This window comes from Alosa alosa, chromosome 13 (assembly GCF_017589495.1).
Source record: "Alosa alosa isolate M-15738 ecotype Scorff River chromosome 13, AALO_Geno_1.1, whole genome shotgun sequence".
Taxonomy (NCBI): domain Eukaryota; kingdom Metazoa; phylum Chordata; class Actinopteri; order Clupeiformes; family Clupeidae; genus Alosa; species Alosa alosa.
This window is the reverse complement of record NC_063201.1, coordinates 318925-333255: the sequence shown is the minus strand read 5'-3', so window position 1 is coordinate 333255 and position 14331 is coordinate 318925. Positions and strand designations below refer to the sequence as shown.

The window sequence follows — 14331 nt, the reverse complement described above, 5'->3', positions numbered from 1 at the left end:
GCACTCTCTGAACGAGTGAGTTTTCTTTCCCGCTCTCACCAAAGATTTTCGCTCCGAGACACTGAAGTCCCCTCAGGCGAGGGCCAATGTGCGCCCGTCTCTGCGCTGTCACATTACACGTAATTACTGACACAAGCGCTGTGATAATCATCAGCATCTGTCATCATCGCGGCTGTCAGCATCATCAACAGCAGCCTTTCGCTGTGGCACTAATAATCATGTTTGTCATTAGAGTGCTATTTATACTGTTCTGTCAGTCGGACTCCCAAAAAAAAGTGAATCACATTCATTACGCTTTTTGAGGGATTGAAACACCTAATAGTAGAAGTCATTTTCATTAAAAAGCTCTTTCATGTCAACGGCTCCTGAATTCATCTGGACGGATGGTCTCGGTGCCTCAATTTTGGGCTCATGTTTGATCATTTGTGGTGAGACAGAGGTGGGGCTCTAAAGTCCCCGTTTGGCCCAGCGTGGCCCTTCAGTGCTGAGCTCCGTCCCTGTAGCCCTGTGCAGAGGAGAAGGTGCTGAGCTCCGTCCCTGTAGCCCTGTGCAGAAGAGAAGGCCGCCCCATGAGAGACTGAGATCCATGTCTTTGTGAAGTTAAGTTGGTGTCCTTCGTTGGACGCCTCCCAGAGGTTGTTTGTTCCACTAACACACAGCAGCACACACACACACACAGCAGCATACACTAAACACTAAACACACAGCAGCACACACACACAGCAGCACACACTAAACACACAGCAGCACACACTAAACACTAAACACACAGCAGCACACACTAAACACTAAACACACAGCAGCACACACACACAGCAGCACACACTAAACACACAGCAGCACACACTCACACACACAGAGCTAAATTCTGTCCCCTCAGCAAAGCGCACGGTGCAGGGGCCCTCTGAGCTGACTGATTATGGCGGTGCTGGTGCAGGGGCCCTCTGAGCTGACTGATTATGGCGGTGCTGGTGCAAGGGCCCTCTGAGCTGACTGATTATGGCGGTGCTGGTGCAGGTTCAATTTTTTTCTTTCTTCAATTTTTTTTCTCGCGTTTCCTCTGAGCAAGGCCTTTGCCTTGTCTCTAAAATGAGTGTTATCAATACATAATTTCTAGGCAGACCGTACAGACCGTACAGCGTCCAGAGGCCTGCTCATACATCCATATGCATATATATATGTGTGTGTGTGTGTGTGTGTGTGAGTGAGTGTGTGTGTGTGTGTGTATGTGTGTGTGTGTGTGTGCTTTTGGACATTTTCTTGTGCTCAGCAGAGCAACTACCTGCCCGTTCGTCCTTGTTTTTTTTGTTTTTTGTGCCGGCCAATCCTTGTCTTTTCTTCGAAGGGTGGAGGAGACGTTCCAGCTGGATTCAGCTCCAGCACCCCGATCCTCACCACACCTGAGTTTACTAATCAAACACACACACACACACACACACACACACCGCACGCACACACACACACACACACACACGCGCGCGCACACACACACACACACACGGATGCACACACACACACACACACACACACACACACAGCGGGAGGCTGGCATGCTGACTCAGGGACCCACTCTGCTTGTTTTGCGTTTAGTGTCCTTCTGGAGAATTCTAGAGTTCTAGAGTTCTAGCTCTAGTTCTAGGCCTGCGAGCAGCGTTATTTGCAGAGGCTTGTACGTGTGTGTGAGAGAGAGAGCTTTTCTTTTCTCTTGTCGCAACCAGCCCTGCAGAGTGGTCAAGCAGCCAGCCCTGCGGAGTGGTCAAGCAAACAGCCCTGCGGAGTGGTCAAGCAAACGGCCCTGTAGAGCCGCGGTCTGTTCCTGAGGGCACTATCATAACACCCCCAATTATCACCACTTTTGTTCGTAAAATTCTAAAACAACGATGTTTTTTAACACTTCAAAATAACATTTGCTAAATGAACCTTACATTTTTCAGTAGGCATAGGTGTGTAGATTTAAACAAAATCTGGTTTGGTTCTTAACGGGAGCATTTACTGCCTGAAATATCCGATTTTGTTTACCACGCTCGGAGTTATAGTGCTGGCCTGATGGGTCGCCTGTTTACGCCGTTTCAACGGCACATGAACGGTTAGACCGAGAATTCTCGTCATGAAAGGAAAATTCCACTAGAGCTCCAAGCGGATGTCTACTCGCAGCCTTACAACACTGTTTACAGCTCTTCGAGTCACGGTAAAATGTCATTTTAGGTACATAGCTCATTTAGATACACCTACAGTGGGCAGTGCTTCGACTTGGCCAGCTTCCCGCGGTCAGCGCCGCGGGATCACAGCGGCATCACCACGACTTTAATTTGTATTTTTTTTTTTTTTTTCCAGTGACGCTGCAACGACGCTGCAAAAACCGGCAGAGGTCTCAAGTGAGCAGGGTGTCTCGTAAAAAGAAATGGAGCTGGGAAACCCTACACAGACTTCACTACAGACTTTAGCAGACTGGTTTAGAAATAATTTAATAGCCAGAAATATGCCTGCCCTGCCCTAATAAAGAAATATTTAGTTAACGGCGAGAGTGAATCCCGTTTGCAACCGTGCAGAAGAAAGCATGGGACAAATTAAACATTCTAGTTTTCTCGAGGTGCAACGATGATAGACATCATTTGGACAAAATATAGAGCATATTAACCTCCGTTGCTCAGCCAAATGCCTTCCTGTTATCGTCCTGTTATCGGAGTTACAGGCGATAGACGATTTTTGATGGTCACAAGTTTACTTCATTAGCGTTTATTTCTTTGATTATTAAAGGTTTTTTAATTTAAAGGTTTGACTTCGTGCTTATTCAGAAGAGCATTTAGTGCTCTTCCCAATCCCAGACGTTCACATTGCATGTTTGTTTGTAGTGGATGCAACCCTTGAGATCGCTTGTCATAGGCGCCGATACCGTGGATGCAGACAGCTTTATGTGCAGGGGAGAGAGCGCGCGCGCACTGTGCTTTATGATTGTTGCCTTCTGATGGTATCTTGCTAATTCACTGAACTGCAGTAGGTGACACAAATGGTATTGTCTTTATCTTATAACTCCTTGTCTGAGCGACTACCAGGCCTATGGTTTTTAAAAGTCAGATGTTCCCCTGACAAAGACATTCGAAAATTAAAAATGTTTATTGACTAGAAAATACACTCATTTTGCAAACTCCCTTCATTCAACCCTTGAAGACATCCAGCGGTCTGGTGCGCTATGTAGATTGTTTTCGTACCATTTAATTTCTCAGAATTTAGGTCTACTAGGCCTACAATAACGTCATCACCAAATACATCTTTTATTTTTAGTTGATCAACCACAAAGAGTAGCATAGGCCTACTGTGCACAGTGCAGCAGCCCAAGGTAACCAGTTGTTGTAGATGAGCGGCAACCCCTTGTTTCAGATAGCCTGGACAACATGTTACCTGGGTGTTGCCTACCCCTACTGAAAAAACCAGCCTGACCAGCTAAAGGTGGTTTGCTGGTTGACCAGCTTGTTGACCAGCTTGTTTGACCACCCTATGATGGTTGACCAGCTAGACCAGCAAATCTCTTGCGAAAACATACCTTCAGCTGGTTTACCCACCTAACGATGGTAATTCAGCTGATTTTGCTTGTCGTACCACCTCAAGCCGGTCATTTTCGCTGGTGTTGCTGGTCTACACTGCTGATTTAACTGGCCGTGCCAGCTTATGTTGGTCAAACCAGCATGACCATCTTACACCAACAATGTCAAGCTTGGCAGGCTGGTCACCAGCATGACCATCTTGCACCAGCTGTATCCCACAAGACAGGCTGGTCAAACCAGCATGACCAGCTTCCTCAGATGGTCACCAGCAAGGGCTGGAAGAAAACCAGCAAAGACCAGCTAAAACCAGCTACCAGCATAAGCTGGTTTCTAGCTGCTGGTTTCTAGCTTTTTTTCAGCAGGGGCGTTATTAATTAATGGTAGCCTACAATAGTTAATTGGTCAGCGTAACATATTAGTTGGCTCAAAGAGTAGGGAATCAGGATGGAAAGTCATGCATGTTGCTTTGCGGATCAGATCCGGTTTAATGCTGATTTCAAAACATATATTTTTTACATGTCTTTTGTCCGGTGGCCGGCTCGCCAGAGGCGTGTATGGCGACTTAGGCAAGCCTAAAACAGCTTGTTTGTGGAATGTCTGCTGAAAAACCAGCCTGACCAGCTAAAGGTGGTTTGCTGGTTGACCAGCTTGTTGACCAGCTTGTTTGACCACCCTATGATGGTTGACCAGCTAGACCAGCAAATCTCTTGCGAAAACATACCTTCAGCTGGTTTACCCACCTAACGATGGTAATTCAGCTGATTTTGCTTGTCGCACCACCTCAAAGCGGTCATTTTCGCTGGTGTTGCTGGTCTACACTGCTGATTTAACTGGCCGTGCCAGCTTATGTTGGTCAAACCAGCATGACCATCTTACACCAACAATGTCAAGCTTGGCAGGCTGGTCACCAGCATGACCATCTTGCACCAGCTGTATCCCACAAGACAGGCTGGTCAAACCAGCATGACCAGCTTCCTCAGATGGTCACGCCAGCATATCCAGCTGGTGGCCCAACCAGCTACACCAGCAAAGACCAGCAAGAGCTGGAAGAAAACCAGCAAAGACCAGCTAAAACCAGCTACCAGCATAAGCTGGTTTCTAGCTGTTTTTTTCAGCAGGGACGTTATTAATTAATGGTAGCCTACAATAGTTAATTGATTCGCCGAAATATTAGTTGGCTCAAAGAGTAGGGAATCAGGATGGAGAGAGTCATGCATGTGTTGCTTTTGCAGGATCGAATCCGGTTTAATGCTAGTTTTCAAAACATATATTTTTACATGTCTTTTGTCCGAAAGTGGCCGGCCATGGCGCATGAAATGTTTAATTTCAAACCGCCTAAAACAACTTGTTTGTGAATGTCTGACAACTGCTGCAGCGCATGCACGCCAAAAGGAAACCAGTAGGTGGAGAAACCAGAAGGCACACAACACCCAAACGATTTTAAGGCTATTTCGCTTAGGCTACTCAGTGGTGCTATTTCACGCATATAGCGACCCCACCTCACCGGGTTAGGTGGAAGGTGTTAATAGACGACATGAGCCTAGAGTGGACTAGGGCTGTCAAAATTGTTCAAAAATGACGTTCAATATCCCCCTGCTGAAAAAAACAGCCTGACCAGCTAAAGGTGGTTTGCTGGTTGACCAGCTTGATAACCAGCTTGTATGACCACCCTATGATGGTTGTCCTGCTAGACCAGCAAAACTCTTGCGAAAACATACCTTCAACTGGTTTTCCTAGCTTATGATGGTAATTCAGCTGGTTTTGCTTGTCGTACCACCTCAAGCTGGTCATTTTAGCTGGTGTTGCTGGTCTATAGTGCTGGTTTAACTGGCCATGCCAGCTTATGTTGGTCATTCTAGCAAATCAGCATGACCAGCTTGACAGGCTGGTCACCAGCATGACCATCTTGCACCAGCTGTATCCTACAAGACAGGCTGGTCACACCAGCATGACCAGCTTCCTCAGATGGTCACGCCAGCATGTCCAGCTGGTGGCCTAACCAGCTACACCAGCAAAGACCAGCAAGAGCTGGAAGAAAACCAGCAAAGACCAGCTAAAACCAGCTACCAGCATAAGCTGGTTTCTAGCTGTTTTTTTCAGCAGGGCCCTCTAAAATAAACACATGTATTCGAATATATTGGAATATCTAGGCCAGTGGTCTCCAACACGGTGCCCGCGGGTACCAGGTAGCCCGCGGGACGGCTATGAGGCGCCCCCAGCGCACTTTCTAAAAATAGCCAACAGGTCGCCTGCAGATCACGCTCTAAAACACGCTCCATTGTGAGGTTTTCAATAGATATTTAAGTCTAGACCAGAACCATTTTAAGAATGTATGTAGCCATACATCTGTAACATTAAATTGATATTGGTGATACCTTACAAATTGTAGAAGGCGTTAAATTTTAGCCTTTGGCTCCAAATCCGTTCCATCTTTAAACAACAACGGAAGCGAGCGCATACACGCTGCTCGCGACGCATAGACAGTAAAGGGGGAAAAAACTTGCTTGTCTGGTGTAGCCAGTGGAAGCATATCTTTGCAAAAGTTCTGTGGCCATTCCATGTTCGTCAAATACGGTTCTTGGATGATTGTACAAGGACTGAAAAACAATTGCTTTAGCTCACAGGCCTTTTCTCCTCCATAGGCAACTGCCGTATAATAGCGCTGAAAATGTTATAGCATGCATGACTGAGCTGGACTGCATTACCCTTTTTTGTCAGATCATGGATCATTTCAGGTGTGCAATAACTTAAAAAGGAGTTTTCATATGTTAGGGTGGTGTGGGCGATTACTATTGAAATGTTAAAACCGAATTGTCCACTGAAATCAGAACTTAAACAACCCCTGAATTCATAATGGTGGGTGGGTATAAATTGGGTACACATTGTAACCCAAATTATTAATTGCATAAAAAGATTTTTTTTTTGTAAAAAAAAAAATAGATTAGATTCTCCATGCAAACTTTGAAAATGAACAAACTGAACAAAAATGTTGGTAGTGCTGCATAGGTTATTGATATTAAATTTGAAAATACAGTTGCTTAATATATAAAGACGTATAGGCCTGCACAATATTGATCATTTAAAAGTAAAAATCACATAGGCCTATTATTTAGGAGGACTGCCCTTGCAAAAAAGGGGTGAGGGTATGTTTGTTTCAAATGAGTAGCCCTCCATATGATTTGGGTCTTCAGGTAGCCCTCATTCCAAAAAAGGTTGGAGACCCCTGATCTATTATTATGACCGCCGCGTGGCGGGCGGTCATATAGGTTTAGTCAGATTTTTTTTTTTTTTTTTTTTTTTTTTTTTTTCTTTTTCGCATGCCCAAATTTCCGTCAATGATTCCCGGGACACTGAAAGACCGGGGTACACGAAACTTGGTGGACATGTAACCCCACATGGATAGCATGGAACCATCGTTTTTCGTTTTGATCTGTAGCCCCTCCGCTGAATTGGACCCCCGAAAGGAGGGTAGGGCAGACACAGTTTTCTGTGAATATCTCGAAAACCGTAGGGTTTAGGAGGACCATTTTTTTTTGTATGTTGATCTCAAGGGGCCATGTCAACCCATTCCATAACCACTCATTTCATGTATAGCGCCACCTAGTTAAACACAAAAAAGTAAAAATGAGGTGGTGTAATTGAAGGTATCTGTGACCTAACATAGTCAAAACTGCACAAAATTGGAAGTGTAGGATCATTATGACACCCTATGTATGCACGCCAAGTTTTGTGGAATTCCGTTCATGGGGGCCACACAATAAATTAATTTATGTTACTATACACCAACTGGCCTGTAGGTCGGAGACAGTTTTCTGTGAATATCTCGAGAACCGTAGGGCCTAGGAGGTCCACCTTTTTTTTTGTATGTTGGTCTTAAGGGGCATGTCAACCCATCCCATTACCACTTATTTCATGTATAGCGCCACCTAGTTAAAAATTAAAAGCAAAAAATGAGGTGTTTTCATCTCAATATCTCTGGCTGACAAGGTCAAAACTGCACGAAATTAAAAGAGTAGGATCATTATGACACCCTCTGAATGCATGCCAAGTTTTGTGTACTTTCGTTCATGGGGGCCTTACAATAAAATAATTTATGTGTACATTTAGTGACGACACCAACAAGGATTCCCGGACACTGAAAGACCGGGTACACAAAACTTGGTGAGCATGTACCCCTGGCATGGATAGCATGGAACCGCCATTTTTCGTTTTCATCTGCAGCCCCCGCTGGACTGGACCCCCGAAAAGGAGGGTAGGGCAGACACAGTTCTCTGTGAATCTTTTATGGTATGTTGGTCTCAAGGGCCCACATCAACCTGGCTCATAATCACTCATTTGTGATTTGCCCCCGGTAAAAAATGAAAATCAGTAGGATTAAAAGAAAGCCAAAATAAATATTCATCATCATCATCATGGCTGCATTTTCAGTATTGGCTAGAAGTAGTCGTTTGTCCACTAGATGGCGATCGTTGCAGTGAGACGTAATTTTGTTGGAAGTTAAAAGTGGGTTGAAAAACAATGGACGCTTCATACAAGGACTGTAATTTACCGCAGCTTAACATCTAATAAGGATAGGACGATGTTCACATGAAGTGTAATTCCCATTTCTTCTTGAAGCCGAAATAAATCTAAGGATGTTTTCGGACATGCTTGGTTTTACTGCAGGTAACGTTAATCTTGTAATATCAATAAGGACCTAGGTAATGTTACCGTTAGCGTTGGTTGAGTGATGGAGGCATTTGATTGATTGCATTTGTAGAAAACTATAAATGCGGTTATACCAAGCAAATTGATAGCAGCACTGTTTGTATCTTTCGACTGTCATTTATTGCACGCGGCTACAAAATCATTCTGTGCAATGGAAGATTTACCAACGTTACAACCGGGTCTGATACAGTTTTGCCTATACATGCGTGAGACTGAGACGCCTGTTTATTTTGTTTTAAGTGCGTGCAGGGTGTGAGAGGGGAATCGATGTGCTTTGATTACAGCTTGGTAGTTGTAGTCTGTGAAATTAAAAAGCACGCGGTGTGTGAAGTATCCAAACAATGACACCTTCATTTCATTATGGCTGCTTTAGCAAAACACATTAAGCTACTGTGTAGTGGGTCCCATTTAGAAGTGGCTACTTCATTCGCGCTTTCCTTGACTCATGGAGCTGCGTGAATGTTATTACAACTTTTCGCCACGATATGACAGTTTAAGTCCGCTTGATACTGTAAGGCGTAAGCCATTGGTTTCCAAAGGAGATTTTATTTGTGTCGCCAGCATAGCCTATTGACAATTTATGTTGTCAATAGGCCTACCTTATAATCCTACCTGTAGCTTAGGGAAGCTAACAACTTTCTATTAGGATCTAGTTTGTTAGTTACCGTTTTGTCATAACTCCCTGATGCATTTTTGCATTTATATCTCAATCGGAAAATTAAACGGTGCCTATGGACTAGGCTGGGTGAACCCAGCCTGATCTGCCCGCTATTTATTTTTTTTTTTCTTAAAAGATTGAGCTTGGTCTGATGAAAGCCAGACTAGCCATGGACCTCAGTTAAACAATGCAAGGGAACATGAATCAGCCTATATTTGCACTAACAATAACGGACAAAAGCTTTTCAACTTTGGCCCGTTAAAATGTGTATGAACAGTCTAGCGACGCATTTCATCAAGGCCCATTTGGACATGTCAGTTATTTGCACCACTGGTTAGATGTAAAACAGCATTTCGTTTCAGACTAGGCTACTGTTACTTAATTTGTGCATTAACAATAACGTTTCAGACTACTGTTACTTAATTTGTGCATTGACAATAAAGTATTACATGAACTAAAGATGACTAAAATCTTATGTAGAAGAAGAAACATTCACAAAAAATCCATCCATCCAAAAATGACCTTTGTTTTGATAGCTGTTGAAAACGGCATGGAACTGACAGAGATGTTTTTGTTTATAAATACATAAAAAATAAATAAATAAATAACATTATGCTGATACCTTTTGCTTTTCCCAAATACAATGTAGCCTACAGGTGTAAGTGACCTTCCATCAATCCAGTTGCAATGGATGAACTGTGATGAACTGCCCTACTTGTGATTGTTTAGAGATTTTAAAGGTTTTATAACAATTCTACATCTTCTTTGGCTATTCTACAATCTATTCACCTTTTCAGCACCAGTAGGGTACTTTCTGTGCAGCCGCACACACACACTCAGGCATGCCAAACAAGCATACACAAAAGTTTCAAGAGTGGGGATGGAGTAAAATATGGAGACAAATTGAAGTGTGATTTATTTTCGCGGAACGGATGTACAGGACTGAGCGGCGGTCATATTTTGTACCGCTATGCGGTACATCTAGTTTGTGCATTATGTCAGTGACGCGCATCATGTCATCTGTTTTTAACATTTTTTGTATGGTTATTGCTTGACAGGGGGGATCCCAAGCAGCTTTCAGCCATAAGGCATTTCCTAATTCACCCGACACTGATATTCAAAATGTTGAAACTATTTCGGCATAGCCTATAAGCAGTTTAATTAAATGTAATGTTAGTTGTAAACAAACGGGCTACTTGGTGAGGCTTGGCCTCACAGATGCGCTCGTGCCTTAAATGGCAAAACAAATCTTCACGATAGGCCTATTAACTGACTGCCCGATTCACGTTGGCTGGGGGGCAGGGGGGGGCCATCAGACATTTGTTCCCAAGGGTCTATGAATTGTTAATCCGGCCCTGCCCCCAACTTAACGCAACTTTCCACCTCTGAGACAGCTTAAAAGAAGTCTAGAGGACTCCTAACTCACTAAGACCTACTTACTGTAGGCTGCGCAAACCACAGGCCTTTTTTTGGGCAAGCCTGCATTTGAGGCAGGCCTTCTGCTGAAGAATTTTATATAAATCCTGCAGCTGTGGATAGTGTGGCATGCTCACGCTTTATGTCTCCTTCTTGCAAACTAGGCCTATAGCCCAAGCATTTACGTCTTCAAAAAATAACAACTTGCCAGATATGCCTTCATATCTTTGGGCTTCATTCAGCATTTTGTTCTTCCACTGGAAATGACTCTTCTACATTTGCTGCCTGCTGCATCCTTTCTGTTTGAATTGTTTAGAAAATGTTTGACATCTTGATTTAATGCATTAAACATTGTTTGCTGGTAACCAGCCACAAATAGCCTACAGATTCTTGCGTGCGTACATTCTCTATTCTCTCCAAAATGTGCCCGTTCTATAGGCTGGCCAAGTGCGTAATTCTGCGGCATAAAGCAGATGTATTTGTTTATTGTACAGAAAAATAAAAATAACCTATCAAGCAGTCAATTGACTACATTGCAGTCAATAAGTAGGGCAAATTACGAAACCAAAACGTGGGTCATAGTTGTCTAAGCCTCTGCTGTGAGGCCAAACCCATGAACAAAGACGCATTGATATCTGCAATAGAGTTTTTTTTTGCGAAACAAGCTCACAGCCGAACGAGTCATAGCACTGAAGGGAGAGGCAACTGGCATGTGATCTCCCCACGGGCCAATGGATTTACAAGTTTTCTCCTGTGCCTACGATATTTAATCCAGTGTTTTGTCAAGTTGCAAAATGCTATTCGTTTTAACGCATTTTTATTATAGTATGAAGTACTTTTTGTATAGTGTACTATCTTAATTGCTTTATACTCAATACTGGACCAATGGCTATTGCATCTGTCTATTGAAAGTGAGAATGTGGCATGTGATCTACTGTGTAGGCTTCATAAAATAAAATAAACAGATTGCTAATGGCCTACAAGCTGATCTGGGGTGCTTTTCCTGTACAGCTACGGAGGTTAGCTTTTTACTAACAGGATGCATCGTTCAACTAACCAACATGTAAGTTACGACTGTTTCCCAAAACTGTTGTACTTACATAGTACTGTAAGTTTGGACCATGATAGTTTCCAAACTTCAGTAGTCTGGACTAAGGTGGTTAATGACGTTTAGTAGCACGTGAACGGGCACCTGCACATACTTCTGTGGCGCATTGCGTTAAGGCCGGCAGATGACAGTTCCATCTGCCGGCAGATGGAACTATGCTTCTACTAGCATTCTACCACAGGTCGAGAGATGTAGTTGTAACTACACAACTTTACGATAGTGGTTGCGAACGTTCGTTGCTACTATGGTTTTGGGAAACACTAACGTAGTGTAACGATGCATTGGACTATATAAGTTCTAAATATGAATGTAATTCTGCGGCATAAAGCAGATGTATTTGTTTATTGTACAGAAAAAAATAAAAATGACATGTCAAGCAGTCAATTGACTACATTGCAGTCAAGGCAGGGCAGGGCAAATTAATTTACGAAACCAAAACGTGGGTCATAGTTGTCTAAGGGCTTCTACATACTCGACGCACCCGACCGGTAGCGCGACACCATGACGTCAAAATGACGTAGATCTTGCTGGCGCGCCAGGATTTTAGCCAGGTAGCGGCAGGTAAAGACCACTCACTTTTTTTTTCAGGCGGCGCGACAAAGCGGAAACAGGAAGATGGACTAGTTCGAGGGCAAGCGAGAGTTGCAGGGTTTTGATACAGTCGTGAATTTAGTTAGTTTCAATAGTTTGCTGGATAAGTTAACAAAGTTACCAGCGAGAGTTGCAACACATGGAATTAAGAGGAAAGAATAGAAACGATTTATTTTCAAACAAAGGATATCTATTAAGGCCTGAACAAAATCTCTTTCCACTTCAGGAAATTACACAAACTCAGCCAGCTGCTAGCTAGCTAGCCAGCTAACTAAACTGTTTAAATTATTAAAATTTCCCTCGGGATGACAAAAGTATCTATCTATATATCCATCTATCTATCTACCTGTGCGCACACCTTGGAAAATGGTATAAATGGTTACGGCGCTTCTGTGACGTCACATTGTCGCGCTACTGGTCGGGTGCGTCGAGTATGTGGAACGTTTAAGCCTCTATAGCGTAGCCTGTTAAAAACGTCGCAGAAGCCTACCCAAGGCTACAGATTAATTCTGAACAGTTATTTCTCTACTGGCTCAATTATCACACCACTGTTTTGATTTACCTAGTTGCGTTAACCCAACACTGACAATAATGTAGACAGCAAATTTCGATTTCGATTTTCGTTACCACCGTGTAGTCAAGCCTTAAACCATACCCAAGTAGCCTAAATCGAGGTAAATCGAGCTTTTTCAGAAGGGGCAGCAGGCAGAGCGATGTACAGTGGCAGAGCGACGCACAGTGGCTGAAAGTGGTACTAAAGCTTCACGCAGCTTCACGCCTCGTAATGCGCGACTGAAGTGGCCATTTGAAAGCGATACCCACTGTATGGTGTGGGTGGTTGCGTTTTCTTGGTTTGTATAGAAATGGATATTAAGTGACACATACACGAAAGACGGCGGACATACGGGACCGACGGTAATAGGGGGAGTTACGATATTTCTCTTCCACTGTATGTATCTGCGTTTGTGTTGCATATGGAGGTTGGGGGTGAGAGAGGGGGAGGTAGATGGTCCTCCCTGTTTATCAGAGTCACTTCAGGTGGTCTGCTTTGGACCTCCTGCATATCTCCCTGTCCTCCTCCTTAATGACTCTCCCCTCCTTTCTCTCCTCTCTAGCTCTTCTCTCTTCCCCCTTTCTTCTCCTCTCATCCCTTCTCTCTTCCCCCTCTCTTCTCCTCTCTGCTGTGACTCCAGACTGCATGCCTCTTGCACCTTCCTTTCCCCACACTCAGCATTTCTCCCTCCCTCCCTCCCCACACATAGTTAGGAGCGAGATAGGGCCGCATTGGTATTCCACTGGAGTCACTGCAGCCAAAGCATCGGCTGCTAGTGGAGGAACGTGGAGAGGGGAAGAGGAGCCAGTGCACACGTCCAGACACACACACACACACACACACTCGTCCAGACACACACACACACACACACACACACACACACACACACACACACACACACACACACACTCGCCCAGACACACACACACACACACACACGTCCAGACACACACACACACATCACACGTCCAGACACACACACACACACACACATACACACACACACACACACACACACACACGTCCAGACAGACACACACACACACATTACACATCGCCTAGACATTACTACATTACACATTATTTACCCAGAGTTAGTACACACATTACTGCCCAGACATACATACACATATCCTGGACACACACATTACGCCATTATTACTATTATTATCATTAATACATTAATGCGACATTACTGTCTAGACACACATTACACACATTACATATATTATTAGCCATTAATACACATTATTACTGCCTAGGACATTCATTACTACACATTATCACATTACTAATAATATCGCCCACACACATTACACACACAGACATCGCCCAGGACACACAATATCACACACACACACAATAATACTCCAGACATACACACACACACACATCTAGACATACATACACACACGCCTAGACACACACACACACACATAATACATCACACATTAATGCATTACTATCGCCTAGACATTAATACACATTAATGCCCAGACATTAATATTTGTTAATACACACACACATCGCTCCAGACACACACACACGCTCATTGGCCATTACATACACACACACACACACACACGCAGAAAATATCACACACACACACGCTCCAGACACGCATACACACACATCACACACAATAATAATAATACACACAATACACACATTATCACACACACACACGCCCAGACACACACACACACACACACACACGCCCAGACACACACTCTTCACATCGCACATACTACAATAC

At 43.8% G+C, this 14331-nt stretch overlaps 1 protein-coding gene across 1 annotated transcript in view; it reads left to right on the top strand.

Annotated features, from left to right (window-relative positions):
* The window catches only part of iglon5 (IgLON family member 5), a 225374-nt gene that overhangs the window by 175721 nt on the left and 35322 nt on the right, over positions 1 to 14331 (top strand). The window lies entirely within an intron of this gene.